We start from the raw sequence: 20,403 nt of genomic DNA, 5'->3' as shown, positions 1-20,403 counted from the left end.
TGGGGTATGCCAAAATAACCCCCAAAAAATTCAATACAACATGGAACATGCAAAGTCTAACCCTGTTCAGATTAAATTTAGCCAGGCTCTTAACTTTTTTCACACAGAACACTATAAATCACTTTCTATCCCACACCTTCAAACTTTCTCCTCATTGATTGATTGATTGGAGGACTGGGAGATAACCAAAACATTTAGGATAAATAATGCTGTACTATATCTATATCTTTATGCATATAATAAAAACAGAAACATCATGCTGCAGTTTGCAGTGCCATGGATAGATGCCATTAAGCAAACTACAGTATGAATGCTTCTGCACCCCCTCGCCTGCACACCACCTACCTCAGCAAGCAAGCAAGGTAGTGGTGGCAGCCTTGGAGAGCAGGTGAGCACGTGGGCAAATGCAGCATGAATGCTTCTCCCCCCACCTTGCTTGCACACCACTTGTGCCACCTACCATCATCCACCTTGTGAAGCAGGCAAGGCGATGGTGGTGGCAGTCTTGGCAAGCAGGTGGCCTAGGTGAGGTGGTGCTGCTACCAGTAGTGTGCAGCCTAGGCTTGCTGCAAAGTGGCAAGTTTACCTGTGTTGTCAGCAGGAGCAGCCTGAGCAGATGGTGGAAGGCTGGTGGGCAGCCTAGGTGGAACAGGAACAGGTGAGGCAAGCAGGTTGGCAATGGGAATGGAGGTGCCTTGGGGGGGTGATGCGGGTAGCAAGGGGAGTTGAGCATTGGGAGTTCCTAGGGGTTGGTGAGCGCAGCAAGCAGGGGGGCAGAACCCCCCTAGTTAATTATAAATATACATAGTGTTCTCTGACCTGACTTACTGCTGGTGCTGGGTCTGGGCAAACTATATACTAGGTAACAGAAACTAAAGGGAAGGAAGAAACAGCTATTCTTTAGGACCCAGGGATTTCTGTATTCCAGTGTTGAAACAATTGACTTGTCAGTCACAGCTCTGACTAACAACACTGAAAAGGCGGGCAAAGCAAGGCTGGCTCATCAGTCAGCATGCTTTGCTTCCTAACTTACTTATCACAAGGCCAATTCACTTTTTTTTTTAATTGAAAGCTCAGAGTCTGGGTCCTCTTGCAGGAAGGGCCCTAATGAATTTGTTCCAATTGCACCATGGATAATCCAGCCTTGCCAGGACTGAGCTTTCAATGTGGCTGGCTCTGCCCTGTGGAACCCCTTGCCAATAGAAGTCCAGCAGGAGTAATCCCTGCTTGTTTTTAGACATCTTCTAAAACTATATTATTCATACAGGCCTTTCAAATCTGAGGTTCTTTGCCAATCAGCTCTCATTGACGTGTTTTTATTGTAATACTGGGCTGTATTAACAACAAAGTCCTACTCAGAGTAGACCCAAAGTAGGCTAGTCATGTCTATTAACTTCAGTGGGTCTACTCTGAGCAGGATTAGCATTGAATACCACCGTGTTTTTAGTTTGTAGACTGCCTTGTAATGAAAGTATATGAAAGTATGGTTTATGAATATTTTAAATAAATAACAATAAATGGATCCCCAGGGAGCAGTCCCCCATAAGGCTTCTCACTTCTCCAGTTCAAATTGCAAAAGTGTCTTCTTTTTTCACCCCTTCTCCTCCCACCACAGAGCACTGGTCTCTTGACGGAGGTTGAGCTGAGTAAAACATATAAGCACAAGCTTCCATTGATGAAATATCAACTGATACTTCCTGGACTATTTGCCAGCTAGCTCTAGGCCTAACAATGGTCAACTACCATCTATAACAGGGTTTGCCCATTGGGCACCCATGGGCACCAGTGTGTCTACCAATACCTTGTATGGCACCCACAAAAGGTCTTAGTAAGTATCCCCTCAAAAATCCACAATGCATGAAAGACTGCTCTTTCTGCTCTGTTACTGTTTGCACTGGCTCAGCTTCTCCTGCATGGAACATACTCATTTAAACATGCCCACATTTCACTGGACTAGACACTCTCTCTTCTGTTCTGAACAGAGGACAGGTGCAAAGAACCTGTGTGTGTAAGTGAATGCAGTGGTGGCTGATATTAAGTGCCTTTTCCCCCATTGATGGGGGGGGCATACCCACAACTTTTTGTAGCCCTGTCTCTGTCCTGGTTCCCACCCCAAAATGACAACAGATGCATTCTCTTGTTAGTAAAGAAGTGAACTTTTATTATTTCAGACTAATAGTACCAGCTCAATGTCATGGAAAAAGCAGGATAAAGTCCTCATGCCCTTAGGGCTCATCCAGACCATACTGAAAATTCACATTTTCCTTATTGGAATTGTCTACTGGTGGTCCAAACGTGGTTGCTTTGCACTTTCTTTGTTCTTGAATCAAACTTCTATCTTATTCATACTTGTAAGCATGCTCTTTTTTGTTTATAAAATCCCCCTCCCTCCTTCTCATCTTATTGTGTTGCTGATTGGCTCAGATCAGAAAGAAGACGGGTGAGGGAGCCAGTGGGAACCCAACATAAAAAACTGCGAGTCAAAGCAACCAGAGTGGCTCCTCAGCAACCCTTTGTATAGTTGTTTCTCTCCTTTTCATTGTATGGTTGGTATTGGAAACTTCGGATCAAGGGAGGGTAAAATGTGGGAAGGCAGCGATTGGAGGAAAATGTCATATGGCTGGGGGTAAATTAATGGAGGCACAAGGGGCTTACATTACAGATTATACAGATTTTGGATGCATCCTTACAAGGAAAGGGGTAGCAACAATAAGTCAAATTCAGAATCAAGGCCAAGGTTCAGGTGTCCCAAGATCAGTAACAAGGGAGCTGGGAAGTTGTTCCAGCAAGTTTTCCCACCTCCCCACCAAGCTTTTAAGCAGAGGCAGAGAATGCCCCAGCTCCCCATGAGAATTCTTGGCCTGAAGGTGGGTGCTCCTAGGGAAACTAGTCTCCTCTTTTCTCTTGATGCACCACCTCTCCTTGGGAGACATTGCCAGACCCACCTCCTCGTCCTCCTGCAGGGAAACCGCCTCCACAATCTCTAACGGACCCTCTCCTCCACAGGTGAGGGAAAGGCAGCTTCTGAGGCTTCCATCTCATCAGTAGATCTGGGCGCATGCAGAGGCAGAGGGGGTGGGGCTTCTCAACTGGTCTCTGCTCCATCATCTGATCTCCCTCCTTCCCTCCTCTTCCTCAAGTGCCTCCCACTCCTGGTCTGAATCAGAGTACTCAGAAGTGATCGTGACAGTCTCTTTTTCTGCTCTTTTAGTTGTGGCAACCATTCCATGTTATGCTGTGTTCTCACAGCAGCCATTTTGTGTTATGCCATGTCCCCACAGGCACCATTTTGTGATTTAGCACCTGCAGCACTTTCTGAAATTTCCAAATGTGCCCACTGACCCTAAAAAGTTGCCAACCCCTGATCTACAGCAACGTGATAAGACTTCGTGAAATTGCAGGAAAAGGCACTGGATGGTTTTGCTGCCAGTGACTGCAAGTGAGTAAAGTAATTGAAGCCACGGCTGTGAATCTTGAGAGCAATCAGGGCACGGTGGCAGGGTGCTCAGAGCCCTTCTACCTGCCAGCTAGCTGCCTGCAGGCAACAGGAATCAAGTTGCCACATCCTGAAAGCTCTCAGGACACAGTGACAGCCTACAGTCAGGAAACCCTTATGTTAGCACCAGCCAGGCAACTCCACCACTGGATTCAAGGCCATTGGGGATACCCCCACAGGTGAAGGAAGTATGCACCTCCAACCCTCAGGTGATGTCAGAATGGGAGGGTGGGGTGAAGACAAGGGCTAATTTTGTGCCTTGCTCTTTTTCTGCAAAAGTAGGAGAACTCTGCCCTCAACCACCCTGAAGTTCCTCCCCGCACTGAGTATCCAAATACAGATGCCTGAGAGGAGGAACAGGTTTCCAGGCATATGGGATTCTCAGCTTTCAGCCTTTCACATGTGAATGTTGACAATCTGCAGATTTGGGACATTCGCTGTCTCATCTATATCGCACTGGCTACCAAAGATCTTTAAATAGACATTCAGTACCATACTTAGAGTTACCATGCTGAGCCTTTAATCATTAATTGAGTGTGTGTGTGTGTGCTATTCACTGCTCCTTGACTTAAGTGCAGTTAATGCTACCTCAATTTCAACTATTTGAATCTCAGGAGACAAGGGATTTGCCCATTTATCCCAAGCCCTGGCCTGAACCTTAGCTTAGCTTTGTAGCCTATTTTGTCCTGTTACAAAAATGAGGGGGCCGGGGTGGGGACTTGTCAGCCATCAGAATACAGTGCCTGTTCCATTTGAAAGGTAGATTCCATGTCAGGTTGAATGCCTCCGAGTCTGAATTTGTCAGATGAAGGTCAGGGAGAGCACACAATGCAAATACAGTGAATATAATGCATTCTTAACACAGCAAACCTCTGTTATATCTTTGTTTCTGTCTGCTGGACATGACAGTACAGACGACCCTTTTAAAGAAGGCATTTTAAACATTTCTTTATTTAGAAGAGAAATGAGACTAAGGCTGCAACTCTAACCATGTCTACTAAGAAGTAAACCCCACTGAATTCAGTGGGGCTTTCTCCCAGGTAAGTGGGGTTAGGACTGCAAGCTAATTTTTTTTTTGGTAATTAAAAAATATTACATCTGTTCCAGTGAGTATTTACTCCTCACACAACAGCTTATAAAATCCCAGCAGGCATGGCTGTGCCCAAACAGCATGCTTTAAACATTGTTATTGGCAGAAACCCATGTCATCTGAAGTGCTATCACAGATAAGCCACATCTATTGGCAGCTGCTGGAAGAACCAGTGTGAGCCTATTGTGTTGCCAATGGAACGTGCAGACATAGTAGGTGATGCCCTCTAGAATGTACTTTGCAAACTGCAGTGATGTGAGAAGGGAAGTCATTGTGACAAAGTGTTTAGAGAGCTTCCCTTGGACTTGGTTCACATCCACAGTTGCAATGCTGAATGGGTGACCAGGGCCGGCTCCAGGCATGCCGAGGCCCTTGGGCTCCAGCACCTGTCCTGGGCCCAAGCGCATGCTGCCGCGGATTGCAACTCCTGCCCTTTCCCTCACTCTGTGTATCCTTCTGTCCTGTGTTTTGCAGCTGTGCGTGCAGTGCTGCCCTTAACCAAGATGGCACCTGAGGTTTCCCTAAGGGGCTTAAGCCTCCACCACCATTTTGGTTGATGGCACACATGCGTGCTACACACATGCAGGGCTGCCATCAACCAAGATGGTGGAGGATGCTTCAGCCTCATATGGAAACCTTTGCCGCCATCTTGGTTAAGGGCAGTGCTGCATGCACAGCTGCAAAACACAGGAAAGGTAGGCAGAGTGGGGAAACAGGCGGGCAGTGCAATCCACAGCAGTGATTTTGCCATGGATTGCGGAAAGAGAGCACTACTCCCCCACCCTGAAGAGGGGCCCAACCTTGCCGCGCTTTAGAGCCGGCCCTGTGGGTGAGCCTGTGCCAGTCACTCTATCTCAGCCTAATCTATTTCACAGAGTTGTTGAGAGGATAAAATGAGATTGAAGACAATGTGTGCTGCCCTAAGACAAAACATATTGAGCCAGCCTTAGGTATCATAGGAAGCTACCATTTTGTCAGTCAGACCATTGGTCCATCTAGCTCAGCACACTGACTGGCAGCAACTCTCCAGGTTTCAGACAGGATTCTCCCAGCCCTACCTGGAGACTGAAGCTGGGACCTTCTGGAGACAAAGCAGATGTTCTACAACTGAGCTACAGTCCTTCCCAAAGCTTTCTGCAACAGAACAAGGCAGATGAATTGGACTTTATCTTCTCAGTATTCCTCAGAGGTAATTGATCCTTATTCCAAAGGACAGTAAAAATTGACAGAAGGATGGACTGATGCAAGGAAGGAATGCAGGAAAATATTTGTGAATAAACCTTTATTTGTGAATAAACCTTAGAAGGATCCTAGCCTTGAGGAAGAGCACTGGTGATATAATACAGTGCAATATTAAACTTCTATTTAATTCCACTTCCAGCTAATTGTGCAACAGCAATGTCTTAGCTTCACTACAGAGCTATTAGGGATGGGGGAGAATATCGGACTTAGTACCGGATTCCAACTGAATTCAGCAGTCCAGGATCTTTTTGCACCAGCACTGATTTTTTGTGGCGGGCTGCGGCTGTATTCAGCATGGATTCCCTAGCCCCGAATTTCCCTCCCAATTTTACGTAATTATCTTCATAATTTCCTCCAAGTTGATGCATTTGTAACAGTGTGTAGGTGTGACAAACAGGAAAAAATAAACCATATGGAACATCGTGATCATTTACATAGGCATTTACGTTAAAAATTACGCAATTTTTTTCACAACCAAAAAACAACAGTGGATTGAACTGGCAAGAGCCAAAACAAGGCGGAACAAAAAAAGGGTGGATTGGGATCGAACAACAGACTACAAGCTGATCGGAACTAGGCAGCGAGCCCCATTCCTAACACCTATATTGCAGAAGCAACCTCAGTCACTTGTGTGATAGTTAATATCTCTGCTGGGTGCTGCATTATTCTGGGCCCATTCCACAGCCCAACCAACCTATCTGGTGTGTTTATGCAGCCCTGGGGTAGGAGCAGCTCTAGGTAGTGCCAGATTTAGGGAAATATTTATTTGGACTTGACCTGATGCCTCCCTAAAAATATAATTTAGCTGGAACTGTATCAGGGCATGGGCACCTAAAAAAAAGAAAGTGGTCTGTGTCATTTTGGACTTTAACTCACCTTCTGGAACCTGTAAGTTTACTAGCCTTGCTTAGAAGCAACAGCTAAGTTAAGGAGGATGAAGGGAAATAGAAACACACACATATATAGACAGAGGCAATAGATGCACTTCATGCAAAGATCTAATCATGCAAGCAGAGATCTATGCAGTTTTGAGTTGCTGGTGATAACAATGCTACAATGGTAATATCCAAAGCTGGCCTGACAAATTTTGCAGGACTTGTTGACAAGCAATGTTGTTAGTGACATGCCACATCATTTAAAGCACTGATAACTGTGCTAGTAAGCACCCTAATTTCCTGTAGGTTCGCTATGTGAGTCTGTATTACCTCTTTCTACCAGTCTCATTTGTTTGTGGGCCCCCCAGGCCTGAGGAGAGGGGGTCAAGGGGGAATACTTGGGGTGTGGATCTCTGGCGGACCCAGTTCTCTGGGACCTGTACTGTGAAAAAACAAACAATACATTACAAAATGAATGTTGGCATCTCAACAGACCAGAGATTGGCTATAATCTTTGTTGCTAAATCTCAGCATATCCAAGTCTACTATAAGCACCAACGTTCATCAATATGATTCAGACATGGCACAGTGCAGTCTCAATTTGAAACCAGAACGACTAGGCCCAGTAGTAGGTCCCAGTTCACATTTGCTCAACAAGCATTTCCTACAGTTCTCTTAAAGGAACAGTACACCACAGTTGCAGATAAAGAGAAAGCTAATACATGGGAGTGTGTCATTTCTATTCCTTACTTGTTTTGTGACTAGAACACATTGGAACAAGTCTACATGTTTTGGTATTGTTTTACAGTGAAATTAACATTATGGAGTACAAATACAAGTCTGGAGCACAGAGGAGAAAAGAAAAATGAGAAAAATATGAAAAAGAAAAGGCCAGATAAGTATATTCAGCCTGGACTTTGTTTCAAAATAATCATGTGGTGATGAGGGAGATAGTGAAAGCCAGTCATTGGATGCTCAAGCATTAATATCAGAAGAAAAAGCTAAGGAGGATTCTGCTGAAGTAGAAGCACTAGCACTACTCAGGGTAAGGATAGATTGGTCTCATACCTCATTATTGAATACTTCATTGTGAATCAATTTGCCTGTATACTTAGCACACTAGAAGAAATTTGGATATTTTTACATTTCCTTTCATTTTTGTAATACCAAATATGAAACACTTGTTCTTCAAACATCAAGTTAATATTAATATACAGTGCTAGTGAACAGTACTTGCAGAACATTTAGGACCACCATGAATTTTCTGGACCTCATTTGGAGGTCTTGTATTGTTAAAAAAAATAAAACTATACACCATTGGAAACAGCATAAAATTAGTGAACCGATATAAAGCACATCTCAAAATAATGTTGAATATATTTAAAAATTGCAACACAAAAAGTATGCATTTTTCAATAGGTGTTTAGGCATAATACCTTAATGGCTAAGAGCTTGCCCTAAATTAAACCTGTCACTTTAAAATGTGTTTAATAAAGAAAGTAGTAATATTTTGTTTGTAGGAAGATATAGGGAGGGGGTCCTGTTCATGCATCTTGCCAAGGGCCCAGTGCCACTAGTTCTCAGTGGCCCTGCCCCCACAATCCATCAACTGCTCCTGTGGCCTCAGATGTGGAGAGATTTAAGATCCACCCATGTTGTTGGTTGTCATTTTCCTCCAGTCCTGGCTTTCAGCAGTGGAGCAAACACATGAGCTGCTTCAACAACCTTGACCCTGGGCTGGATTGCATATCTCTAGGCACAGTCTACTTTAAATATCTGTCTAAATCCACGCTTCAAGCACAAAGGAAAGGAGGGGAGAAATAATTAAATGAGTGTGAGCCTTTTTTATATTTTTCTTAGTTAATCCAAAGTCCGAAGACTGACCCTTTCATTATCACAAAGATCAACAAGCATATAGATAGAGGTGATCCAGTGGACATAGTGTACTTAGACTTTCAAAAAGCGTTTGACAAGGTACCTCACCAAAGGCTTCTGAGGAAGCTTAGCAGTCATGGAATAAGAGGAGAGGTCCTCTTGTGGATAAGAAATTGGTTAAGAAGCAGAAAGCAGAGAGTAGGAATAAACGGACAGTTCTCCCAATGGAGGGCTGTAGAAAGTGGAGTCCCTCAAGGATCGGTATTGGGACCTGTACTTTTCAACTTGTTCATTAATGACCTAGAATTAGGAGTGAGCCGTGAAGTAGCCAAGTTTGCTGATGACACTAAATTGTTCAGGGTTGTTAAAACAAAAAGGGATTGCGAAGAGCTCCAAAAAGACCTCTCCAAACTGAGTGAATGGGCAGAAAAATGGCAAATGCAATTCAATATAAACAAGTGTAAAATTATGCATATTGGAGCAAAAAAACTTAATTTCACATATACGCTCATGTGGTCTGAACTGGCGGTGACCGACCAGGAGAGAGACCTTGGGGTTGTAGTGGACAGCACAATGAAAATGTCGACCCAGTGTGCGGCAGCTGTGAAAAAGGCAAATTCCATGCTAGCGATAATTAGGAAAGGTATTGAAAATAAAACAGCCGATATCATAATGCCGTTGTATAAATCTATGGTGCGGCCGCATTTGGAATACTGTGTACAGTTCTGGTCGCCTCATCTCAAAAAGGATATTACAGAGTTGGAAAAGGTTCAGAAGAGGGCAACCAGAATGATTAAGGGGATGGAGCGACTCCCTTACGAGGAAAGGTTGCAGCATTTGAGGCTTTTTAGTTTAGAGAAAAGGCGGGTCAGAGGAGACATGATAGAAGTGTATAAAATAATGCATGGCATTGAGAAAGTGGATAGAGAAAAGTTCTTCTCCCTCTCTCATAATACTAGAACTCGTGGACATTCAAAGAAGCTGAATGTTGGAAGATTCAGGACAGACAAAAGGAAGTACTTCTTTACTCAGCGCATAGTTAAACTATGGAATTTGCTCCCACAAGATGCAGTAATGGCCACCAGCTTGGACGGCTTTAAAAGAAGATTAGACAAATTCATGGAGGACAGGGCTATCAATGGCTACTAGCCATGATGGCTGTGCTGTGCCACCCTAGTCAGAGGCAGCATGCTTCTGAAAACCAGTTGCCGGAAGCCTCAGGAGGGGAGAGTGTTCTTGCACTCGGGTCCTGCTTGCGGGCTTCCCCCAGGCACCTGGTTGGCCACTGTGAGAACAGGATGCTGGACTATATGGGCCACTGGCCTGATCCAGCAGGCTCTTCTTATGTTCTTATGTTCTTAATAGTAGTCCTTATCAAACAAAAATGATACATTCACAGTTAATTGAATTGGTTTATGCCAGGGTCTCCAATCCAGTAGGCATTGCCCCCAGGCTGCTTCTCTCACCCCTCACCTGGGTCACACTCTCCCCACACACACACTAAAAGAGAAAGCACACACAGAGAAAGTCATTGCTCTAAGTAAAAGTAGGATCCAGTAGAATTAAAGCAGATAACCTTAAATACACTTATTTTTATAGCTCCCACACAATCATTAAACTAAAGCTTACCATGGTAGATCACACAATAAAAAAATCACAGGTCCTGAGGTTGCTAGCACTAGGAAAACATCAGGCCAAGTCTGGTGGGAGCAGCTTGAGTACTTTTTTTTTTTAGTTCAGCTTCAAAGAGCTTTCACAGTTGATCAGCTGATCAACCCGTTCCCCCTCCAGGTGTGGCTAATGGAAACTCTTTGTTCTGGCAACTAGTGTGTTCACAGCCTAAGTTTATGTTGTCTCATCTCTACATTTCACCTGAGAACAAAGTGACCTCCTTTGGAATACAAGGCAGTTTCTGCTTTCTTTTTTGCAGTTGTTAAGCTCAAGAGGGATTTAAGTTTTCTGCTTGCTTATCCTCTAGGGAGAAAAACTGGTGTATTAAAAATTATTTATCAGTTCTTTGATTATCTACTGGCATGCTGCCTTATTGGCTTGCAGTTCTGTTTCTAGTTATGTTCATTTAATGATTTCCCAAGGGGTTTTCAGAAATGAGGCTACAAATTAACATTTACTATCAGCAGCAGGATCTTACACTAAATGTGTACAGTTTTTCTCAATTTATGCAAAAACAAACACAGGGAAATTTGCAATGCTACAAAAGTCAATGACAACGGAGGTACATTTAACCATAGATAAATAAATATGAATAGCACATATGGCTTGGTCTTTGATCAGTAATTTTAGTCACTAATGTACAGCTGCTCAGGAAAAGAATTTCAAGCTTGTTCAATATCAGGTTTAGAATTAGAGTATGGATAAAAATCTAGTCCTTCACCCCACGTTTTTTAATAGTTTATATCCAGTTTTGCTAACAATTATTCTTATATTTGCTCTCTGGTTTATAAGCCCAACTAGTCCTGGGGAAATGCCCTACAATCTAATTATTGTACTGAATTATTTGAGTGTGTCACCGATGGTGACTTGTGTAACCTGACTTACTCTAAGTGGGGCCAATATCTAATATGTAACTGACATATCTCTGAGCCTGGATGTGACATTCAGCTGGGTCTTGAATGGTCTTGGCATATGAAAAAGCCTGATGAAGGATATCTCAATTGAAAACTTCCATTTATTTTAAAGTTTAGTTTCTTCTGTAAAATAAATAATTTCAGTTTGTTTTCCTCATTTTAACTTGGGGAAATCAATGCAATTAATGTCATTTTGATTTCATGATGTTGTCACAAGTCCTTTATTTTAAGGAAAATCAATATTTTAGAAGACTGACATATATTCCAGAATATTATAATACTGTAGAACATTATAGATGATCACGACTTCAGAAACTTTTAGACTATTCTTAATTTTTAAAATGGTCATATAGCCAACATAAAAACACATGTTCCCTGATTATGGACCTACCAAAGCACATTGCTTGGACAGGTTTTTTTATGAGTATGGTGAAATTTTGCTGGGGGTCATCTATCACCACACCCTCTACTCCCATTGGTGAGGTGCTCCTCACTGAACTGCTAGTGGGACTGGCTGCAACACATACTTAAAAAAAATTAACCTACTGTTTTGTGCAAGTCTGGTACATCAGTAAACTAGTATCTAATGTGTGTGTATATATATATATATAAATTGCCCAGGTGCACAGGTCACCAAATACCATGTCCACAATGGTCCTCAGGTAGGGTGGGCTACCCACTTTGGGCCAGGCACCCCCCCACACACACAGAGGTTGTCAGGTCTCTGGTTTTTGCCCAGAAACTCCGGTTTGGGGGGGTCCTCTCTGGGTTTCTGGGTGTGTCACCTTAATATCTGGACTCTTAGCTTTCATTGTAAAAAAATGAAGTTTCTAGGTGGCTTTGTTCATGAGATATACAACAAAATGTCAGCTCTCCCCCCCCCTTCTGTTAGAAGCCTGCTACTTTAATCCAAACCCTTTCAGGTTTTTAGCCAGTAAGTGAAGTCAAGGTTGTGATTGACAAGAGATTTGCTGACCTCCAGTCAAGAGCTAGAACCCATTGCAAATCTTGAAAACAGTTTCCTTTTCCTGTTTGTCTGCCCATCAGAAGTTGAGTGAGTCTATAATATGTTATACTTTTCTAATTATAAGGTGTCAAACAAGTTTTAATTTTACTGGGTTGTTGAAGAGGGCAGTTTATTTATCTCATACATAGCCTGTTTTAAAACCCTTCCCAATATGAAATTTTAATCCATTAACCACTTTTCTGGTAGTAAAGCTGCAATGCTAATCCCACATACCTGGGAGTAAACCCCACTGAATTCAGTAGGGGGTTACTTTTGAGTAGACATGGTTAGGATTGTGCTGAAAATCAATGGAACTTTTAAGTGAACACAGCAAAGGATTGTGTTGTAAATCTTTCTCTCCCACTCCAATCCTTTTTTTTAAAGCAGCTAGGCAGGACTTACTTAGAATTATTATTAGAAATAGAATTTATTACCTACCCTTCACCCAAAGGTCAATGCTTTTATTTGGTAGGAAACTAATACTTTAAAAAAAATGTTCTGCATTTACCAACTGGTTTTGACAATAAACCATTATATAGGGTGTGTGTATTTTTACATCTCCAGTGTGTGTATATATGGAATATTTCCAACAACCCTGTGAGGCAGGGCTGGAAACCAAGGCAGTTTACAATAAGAAGTAAATCCATTTAAAATCCAGTAACCATAAAACAAGTATAAAACAGTTTGAAAACAGCTTAAAGTGGCATGATTCTGAATTTTGGATTGGGTGAGTGAAGTTCCATTTGAGGCTGCAGTCCTGTGCATGCTTCCCTGTTTGAATACTTTGGGACTTGCTTCTGAGTAAACATGCATAAGATTGCACTATAAATATATTTACAGGTTGTGTAAATAATAAACATCTTTGACATGCATGCTTATATAAATATTTCTTCATACTATGTCTCAGTATGCATCTGATTTCACATTATGGTTGTACATTATTATTTAGATTTTAAGTGTGCCCTTATTGCTTGGGGTGGTCATGGTCCCCCTCCATTGTTTTCACCCAGAGGGGCAGATTAGACAGAGATGGTGTGTAGTCCATGGTCACCACGTAAACTTTGTGGCTATTTTCCATTTTAAAAAATAATTAAAATGATTTATATGCAGACAAAGTTTATGAAGTAATGCAGATTCACATAATACATTTAAATCACATCCAATTGGCATTTAAAGCGCATGACTTCCCCCAAATAATCCTGGGAAGTGTAGTTTCCCCCTCACAGTTATAGGTCCCACCACCCTTAACGAACTACAGTTCCCATGATTCTGTAGTGGGATTCATGTGCTTCAAATGTATGTTGAATGTGCTTTAAATGTATGGTGTGGATCTGGCCTAGGTATGATGTTCATTGATTTTGTTGTTATGTGCCTCCAAGTCGACTACGACCTATGGCGACCCTATGAATCAGTGACCTCCAAGAGCATCCGTCATGAACCACCCTGTTCAGATCTTGTAAGTTCAGGTCTGTGGCTTCCTTTATGGAATCAATCCATCTCTTGTTTGGCCTTCCTCATTTTCTACTTCCTTCTGTTTTTCCAAGCATTATTATCTTTTCTAACGAATCATGTCTTCTCATGATGTGTCCAAAGTATGATAACCTCACTTTCATCATTTTAGCTTCTAGTGATAGTTCTGGTTTAATTTGTTGTAACACCCAATTATTTGTCTTTTTTGCAGTCCATGGTATCCGCAAAGCTCTTCTCCAACACCACATTTCAAATGCGTTGATTTTTCTCTTATCAGCTTTTTTCACTGTCCAACTTTCACATCCATACATAGAGATCGGAAAAACCATGGTCTGAATGATCCTGACTTTCGTGTTCAGTGATACATATTTACATTTGAGGACCTTTTCTAGTTCTCTCACAGCTGCCCTCCCCAGTCCTAGCCTTCTTCTGATTTCTTGACTATTCTCTCCATTTTGGTTAATGATTGTGCCAAGGTATCGATAATCCTTGACAAGTTCAGTGTCCTCATTGTCAACTGTAAAATTGCATAAATCTTCTGTTGTCATTACTTTAGTCTTTTTGATGTTCAGCTGTAGTCCTGCTTTTGTGCTTTCCTCTTTAACTTTCCTCAGCATTCGTTTCAAATCATTACTGGTTTCTACTCGTAGTATGGTATCATCTGCATATCTTCAATTATTGATATTTCTCCCTCCAATTTTCACACCTCCTTCATCTTGGTCCAATCCTGCTTTCCGTATGATATGTTCTGCGTACAGATTATATAAATAGGGTGATAAAATACACCTCTGTCTCACACCCTTTCCGATTGGGAACCAATTGGTTTCTCCATATTCTGTCCTTACAGCAGCCTCTTGTGTAGAGTATAGGTTGCGTATCAGGACAATCAGATGCTGTGGCACCCCCATTTCTTTTAAAGCATTCCATAGTTTTTCATGATCTACACAGTCAAAGGCTTTGCTATAATCTATAAAGCACTGGGTGATTTTCTTCTGAAATTCCTTGGTCCGGTCCGTTATCCAATGTATGTTTGTGATATGATCTCTGGTGCCTCTTCCTTTTCTAAATCCAGCTTGGATGTCTGGCATTTCTCACTCCATATATGGTAAGAGCCTTTGTTGTAGAATCTTGAGCATTACTTTACTTGCATGGGATATTAAGGCAATAGTTCGATAATTACTGCATTCCCTGGGATCCCCTTTCTTTGGAATTGGGATGTATATGGAATGCTTCCAGTCTAAGGACCATTGTTCAGTTTTCCATATTTCTTGACAGATTTTAGTCAAAATTTGAACTGATTCAGTCTCAGTAGCTTGTAGCAATTCTATTGGTATGCCATCTATTCCTGGTGATTTGTTTCTTCCAAGTATTTTAAGAGCAGCTTTCACCTCACATTCTAAAATTTCTGGTTCTTCATAATATGGTTCCTCCATGAATGAATCTATCATCCTGGCATCTCTTTTATAGAGTTCTTCAGTGTATTGCTTCCATCTTCCTTTTATTTCATCTCGGTCAGTCAGTGTGTTCCCCTGTTGATTATTCAACATCCCTATTCTTGGTTTAAATTTCCCTTTCATTTCTCTAATCTTTTGGAACAGGGCTCTTGTTCTACCCTTTTTGTTGTCCTCTTCTATTTCTATACAGTAACTATTGTAATAGTTCTCTTTGTCCCTAGATACTAGTCGCTGTATTATTGCATTTAGGGTTCTGACTGTGTTTCTATTTCCTTTTGCCTTTGCTTTCCTTCTCTCTTTAACCATTTGAAGAGTTTCTTCAGTCATCCATTGAGGTCTTTCTCTCTTTTTAATTAGAGGTATTGTCTTTTTTGCATTCTTCTCTGATAACGTCTCTGACTTCATTCCATAGTTCTTCCTGTTCTCTGTCAACTAAGTTTAAAGTCTCAAACCTGTTCCTTATTTGATCTTTATATGCTTCTGGGATGTTATTTAAATTGTATTTTGGCATTATGATTGCTTTGTTCTTCTTCTTTAGCTTTACTCTGATTTTTGATATGACCAGTTCATGATCTGTATCGCAGTCTGCTCCTGGTCTTGTTTTTGCAGAAAGTATGGAACATCTCCATCTTCTGCTACCAATTATATAATCAATTTGATTCCTATATTGACCATTTGGTGATGTCCACGTGTACAGTCGTCTTTTCGGTTGTTCAAAAAATGTGTTCGCAAGAAACAAATTATTGGCTTCACAGAATTCAATGTCTTTCTCCTGCTTCGTTTCTGTCTCCTAGGCCCCATTTCCCCACAATTCCTAATTCTTTTCTGTTCCCTACTTTTGCATTCCAATCCCCCATGATTATCAGCACATCTTGTTTTGGTGTGTGATCAATTTCTTCCTGTACTTCTGTGTAAAATCTCTCCAATTCCTCTTCTTCTTCGTTTGCCGTCGGAGCATAGACTTGGATGATGGTTATGTTGATAGGTTTCCCATTTAATCTCATTGATATCACTCGCTCAGACCTTGCGTTGTAGCTCCTAATTGCTTTTGCTACATCACTTTTCACTATTAAAGCAACCCCATTTCTTCTTAATTTCTCATTTCCTGCATAAAATATTTTGTAGTTGCCTGATTGGAAATATCCCATTCCCATCCATTTTAGTTCGCTCACACCAAGTATTGTAATGTTGACGCGTTCCATTTCTTGCTTGACAATTTCTAACTTTCCCTGGTTCATGCTTCTCACATTTCATGTTCCTATTGTGCGCGTCATACAACTCCGGACTCTCCTTTCGCATCTGTGTGCATCAGCCTCTGGGATTCCTTTCAGCTTTGACCCAGCTGCATCATTAGTCACAGCGCTACTCGTACTTGTCCTTTGTTCTTCCCCAGTAGCTCGGTGAGTGCCTTCTGACCTGGGGGTCCCATCTTCCAGCACTATCTCGTGTTGCATTTTGGATACTCTGTTCATAGGGTTTTTGTGGTAAGAGATATTCAGAGGTGGTTTACCATTGCCTTCCTCTGAGTTTGGATGCATCTTAGTCTGGTGTTTCAGCTTTGACCATTCCACCTTGGGTGCCCCTGCTAGGAGTCTGGCCTCTTGGTCTAGACTCCTGATGGCATTGCTCTCAGCCTCTTCAACACACTCAAACCCCTTCACCGTGTTAAGGTGTGCATCCGAAGAGGAGGGTTCATTCATTAGTGAACTGAAAAGAGCAATTTTAAAAGATAGTTTTTAAACATGAGAAGGGCTGTAGCTCACTGATAGGGCACATGCTTTGCATGCAAAGTCTAAAATCCATTCTCTGGAAGAGACTATTGTCTGGAATCCTGAAGAGTCAGTGCTAGTCAGTACTGAGCTAGATAGTATCAAACAGCCTGAGTTAGTATAAGGTAGATTCCTTTGTTCCTAAAAGAGGAAAGAGACCCTAGAGCTACAGTGACTCTGAAATTTATTTATGTATTTTACTTACAACATGTATATAACTCTTTATTGTAAAAAAACCTCAAAGCGGTTTACAGAAGGAATTAAAACAATAAAATTATTGGCAAAAACAGTTAAAAACAGGTATTTAAAACATTCAAAATAATAAAACCAACAATAAGTTAAAAACAGATAAAAAGCATAATAGCTTTTACATGCCTGGGTAGGCTTGCCTAAACAAAAACTGTTTTTAGCAGGTGTCGAAAAGAGTACAATGAAGGTGTCTGCCTAATGCCAATAGGCAGGGAGTTCCAAAGTGTAGGTGCTGCCACATTAAAGGACTGATTTCTTATAAGAGCAGAACAAGTACTATGTGGCACCTGTAACATGGAAAGCACACATTGAACTTGGCCTGGTAGCAAATCAACAACCAGTGCAGATTTCAGAGCAGAGGTATTATGTTCCGGCAGGATCTCACTCCTGTCAGCAATCGTGCTGCAGCCCCCAGGTCAAGTTGTGCTGCATGGGGATTTCTTTGACCTTGAATGACTGACTGCCACGATTCTTTTATTTTGGTTAGGAATCCTGACTGGTTGTGGGATACTGAGTTGTCTGCCTTACTCATAGGAATCTTGTTGTGATTGGTATGGTATTGCATTTAGGGAATCATCACTGTCTTTTGTTTTTCTTTTCTATTTGCATTTCATTTACCTCTGACCTCACTCTCTTATATCCATAAAAGCAATAACAGTGGTTCCAAGTGCTCAGCTCAACCCCCTTAAACCCACTGGTGATGTACCTTGTTGTTTGCATGACGGTTTGTTTCTTGCCCAATAGCGGTAAGAGATTCACATACTGGGAAGTGTGGCTTCAATTGCTGTTGTTCCCAAGTTACTGCCTATGAAATTAGACCAAACCATGTGTGTTTTCTCTCTGTCAATTATTCCTCACTGGAATTGGACTGGCTCCCAAAGTGAGTTTATAGCGGTCCACAGGATAGGCAGGAAAAGATAGAGAATCTTCTTAACTCTTATTCATTTCTCAAACCTCTCTCTGCAGTGAAGGATCAAGTCTGTAAATAGGTTTGGAGCAGCCACATTAAAAGGCAGGCAGGGCATTCCAGGCAGGGGTTGCCAACCCTGCTTTGATATGGATATCTTTGCAGAGGATCCCTAATCAAGCCTTACCAACAGCACAATCCAAACAATATCTACTCAAAAGTAAGTCCTGTTGAGTTCTATGGGGCTTAGCCCCTTAGTAAGTGTGTTTAGAATTGCACTCTTCAGGGGCATCCATCTTTACTCCTGAGTGCTCCCATCTAACATCATCACAACACTAGGCTTTCTCCCTGCAATGGCCTTCTGGTGACTAACTTGGCCTGCGGGCACTTAAACCCTTCTTGCCAGAAGCAAATAGCCTAGTTTAAATGTTTCCTACCCAGGCTCCCTAAACAAGTGAGGAGGAATGATCCCATCACTTCAGCTGGACCTGGGAACACCCTCATTTTTATTTATTTATTTATTATTTAATTTATATCCTGCCCCTCCCAGCAGGAGCTCAGGGTGGCAAACAAAAGCACTAAAAACACATCAAAACATCATAAAAACAGACATTAAAATACATTAAAACAAAACAACTTTAAAAACATTTTTAAATGCTTTGAAGACTTTTTTTAAAAAAAGGTTAAAAAACATAGTTTTTTTAAAAAAGGTTAAAAAACATAGTTTTTTAAAAAAAGGTTTAAAAGCATATTAAAAAGCAATTCCAACACAGACACAGACTGGGATAAGGTCTCAACTTAAAAGGCTTGTTGAAAGAGGAAGGTCTTCCATATGCACTGAAAAAATAACAGAGGTGGCGCCTGTCTAATATTTAAAGATAGGGAATTCCACAGGGTAGGTGCCGCCACACTAAAGGTCCGTTTCCCATGTTGTGCAGAACGGACCTCCTGGTAAGATGGTATCTGCAGGAGGCCCTCACCTGCAGAGTTCAGTGATCGACTGGGTATATAAAGGATAAGATGGTCTTTCAGGTATCCTGGTCCCAAGCTGTATAGGGATTTGTACACCAAAACTAGAACCTTGACCTTGGCCCAGTAGCTAATGGGCAGCCAGTGCAATTCTTTCAGCAGTGGGATGACATGTTGGCGGTACCCTGCCCCAGTGAGCAGTCTCACCACTGCATTTTGCACTAGCTGCAGCTTCCGGACCAACATCAAGGGCAGCCCCACATAGAGTGCATTACAGTAATCCAGCCAGGAGGTTACCAGTGCACGGACAACAGTAGTCAGGCTATCCCGGTCCACAAACAGCCGCAGCTATCTTACCAGCTGAAGTTAGTTAAAGGCACTCCTACCCACTGAGGTCACCTGGACCTCTAGCGACTAAGATGGATCCAGGAGTACCCCCAGACTAAGCACCTGCTCTTTCAGAGGTAGTATGACTCCATCCAAAGCAGGCAATTGACCTATTACCTGAACTCAAGAATCACCACCCACAGCATCTCTGTCTTGCTAGGATTCAGACTCAGTTTATCGGCCCTCATCCAGCCCACCACTGAGTCCAGGCAGCGGTCTAGGGCTTGCACAGCCTCTCCCGATTCAGATGTTACAGAGAAATAGAACTGGGTATCATCAGCGTACTGCTGATAGCTCGCCCCAAATCTCCTGATGACTGCTCCCAAGGGCTTCACATAGATGTGTTAAGCAGCATGGGGGACAAGATAGGACCCTGCGGCACCCCACAGCACAACTGCCAAAGGGCCGAAAGACAATCACCCAATGCTATTCTCTGAAAACAACCCTGGTGATAGGATTGGAACCACTGTAAAACAGTGCCTCCGATACCCATCTCACCAATTCGGCCCAGAAGGATACCATGGTCAATGGTATCAAAAGCCACTGAGAGATCAAGTAAGAGTAACAGGGTCACAAAGATTTAGCCATGATTTTTATCTTAATTTCTCATCAGATAATTTTTTTTGTTTGAATGGTATACCCCAAGCAACTGTGGTTGATGCTTAATGACATCACTAGGGCCCTGCCCCAGTGGCATCACTAGGGCCTACCTCTGAAATCTCAGGGGTTGGGATGCTTCTGACCTGGAAAACACACACACACACACACACACGCAAGGGTGTCATCACTCAGGCCCCATTGGAGGATTTGTAGTGCTTCATCACAATCCTAGATTTGCATGAAGTCAGGGTGGGGTAGGGGAGCAAAAGAGAAGGCAGCTTGCATAGCAGCCATGGCTATGGCATGGCATTTAAAACAATGAGAGAGGTCTGAATAAACTGGGAAGGGAGGAATATTGAGGGGTTGTTTTTTAAAACAAGATGTTTTAACAAGGAGAAACAGAGCTGGGTACAATACAGAAGCTAACAT

The 20,403-nt window shown here is 42.1% G+C and overlaps 1 protein-coding gene across 1 annotated transcript in view; it reads left to right on the top strand.

Annotated features, from left to right (window-relative positions):
* Positions 1-7,693: 7,693 nt before the first annotated feature.
* The window catches only part of STMND1 (stathmin domain containing 1), a 35,397-nt gene continuing 22,687 nt past the window's right edge, over positions 7,694-20,403 (top strand). The window contains 1 exon segment of the mRNA XM_061592448.1: positions 7,694-7,748. The gene's annotated coding sequence lies outside the window, so the exon portion shown is untranslated.

This window comes from Rhineura floridana, chromosome 1, assembly GCF_030035675.1.
Source record: "Rhineura floridana isolate rRhiFlo1 chromosome 1, rRhiFlo1.hap2, whole genome shotgun sequence".
NCBI classification, from domain to species: Eukaryota; Metazoa; Chordata; class Lepidosauria; order Squamata; family Rhineuridae; genus Rhineura; species Rhineura floridana.
Note: the sequence above shows the minus strand (reverse complement) of the source record. Positions and strands in the feature narration are given on the sequence as shown.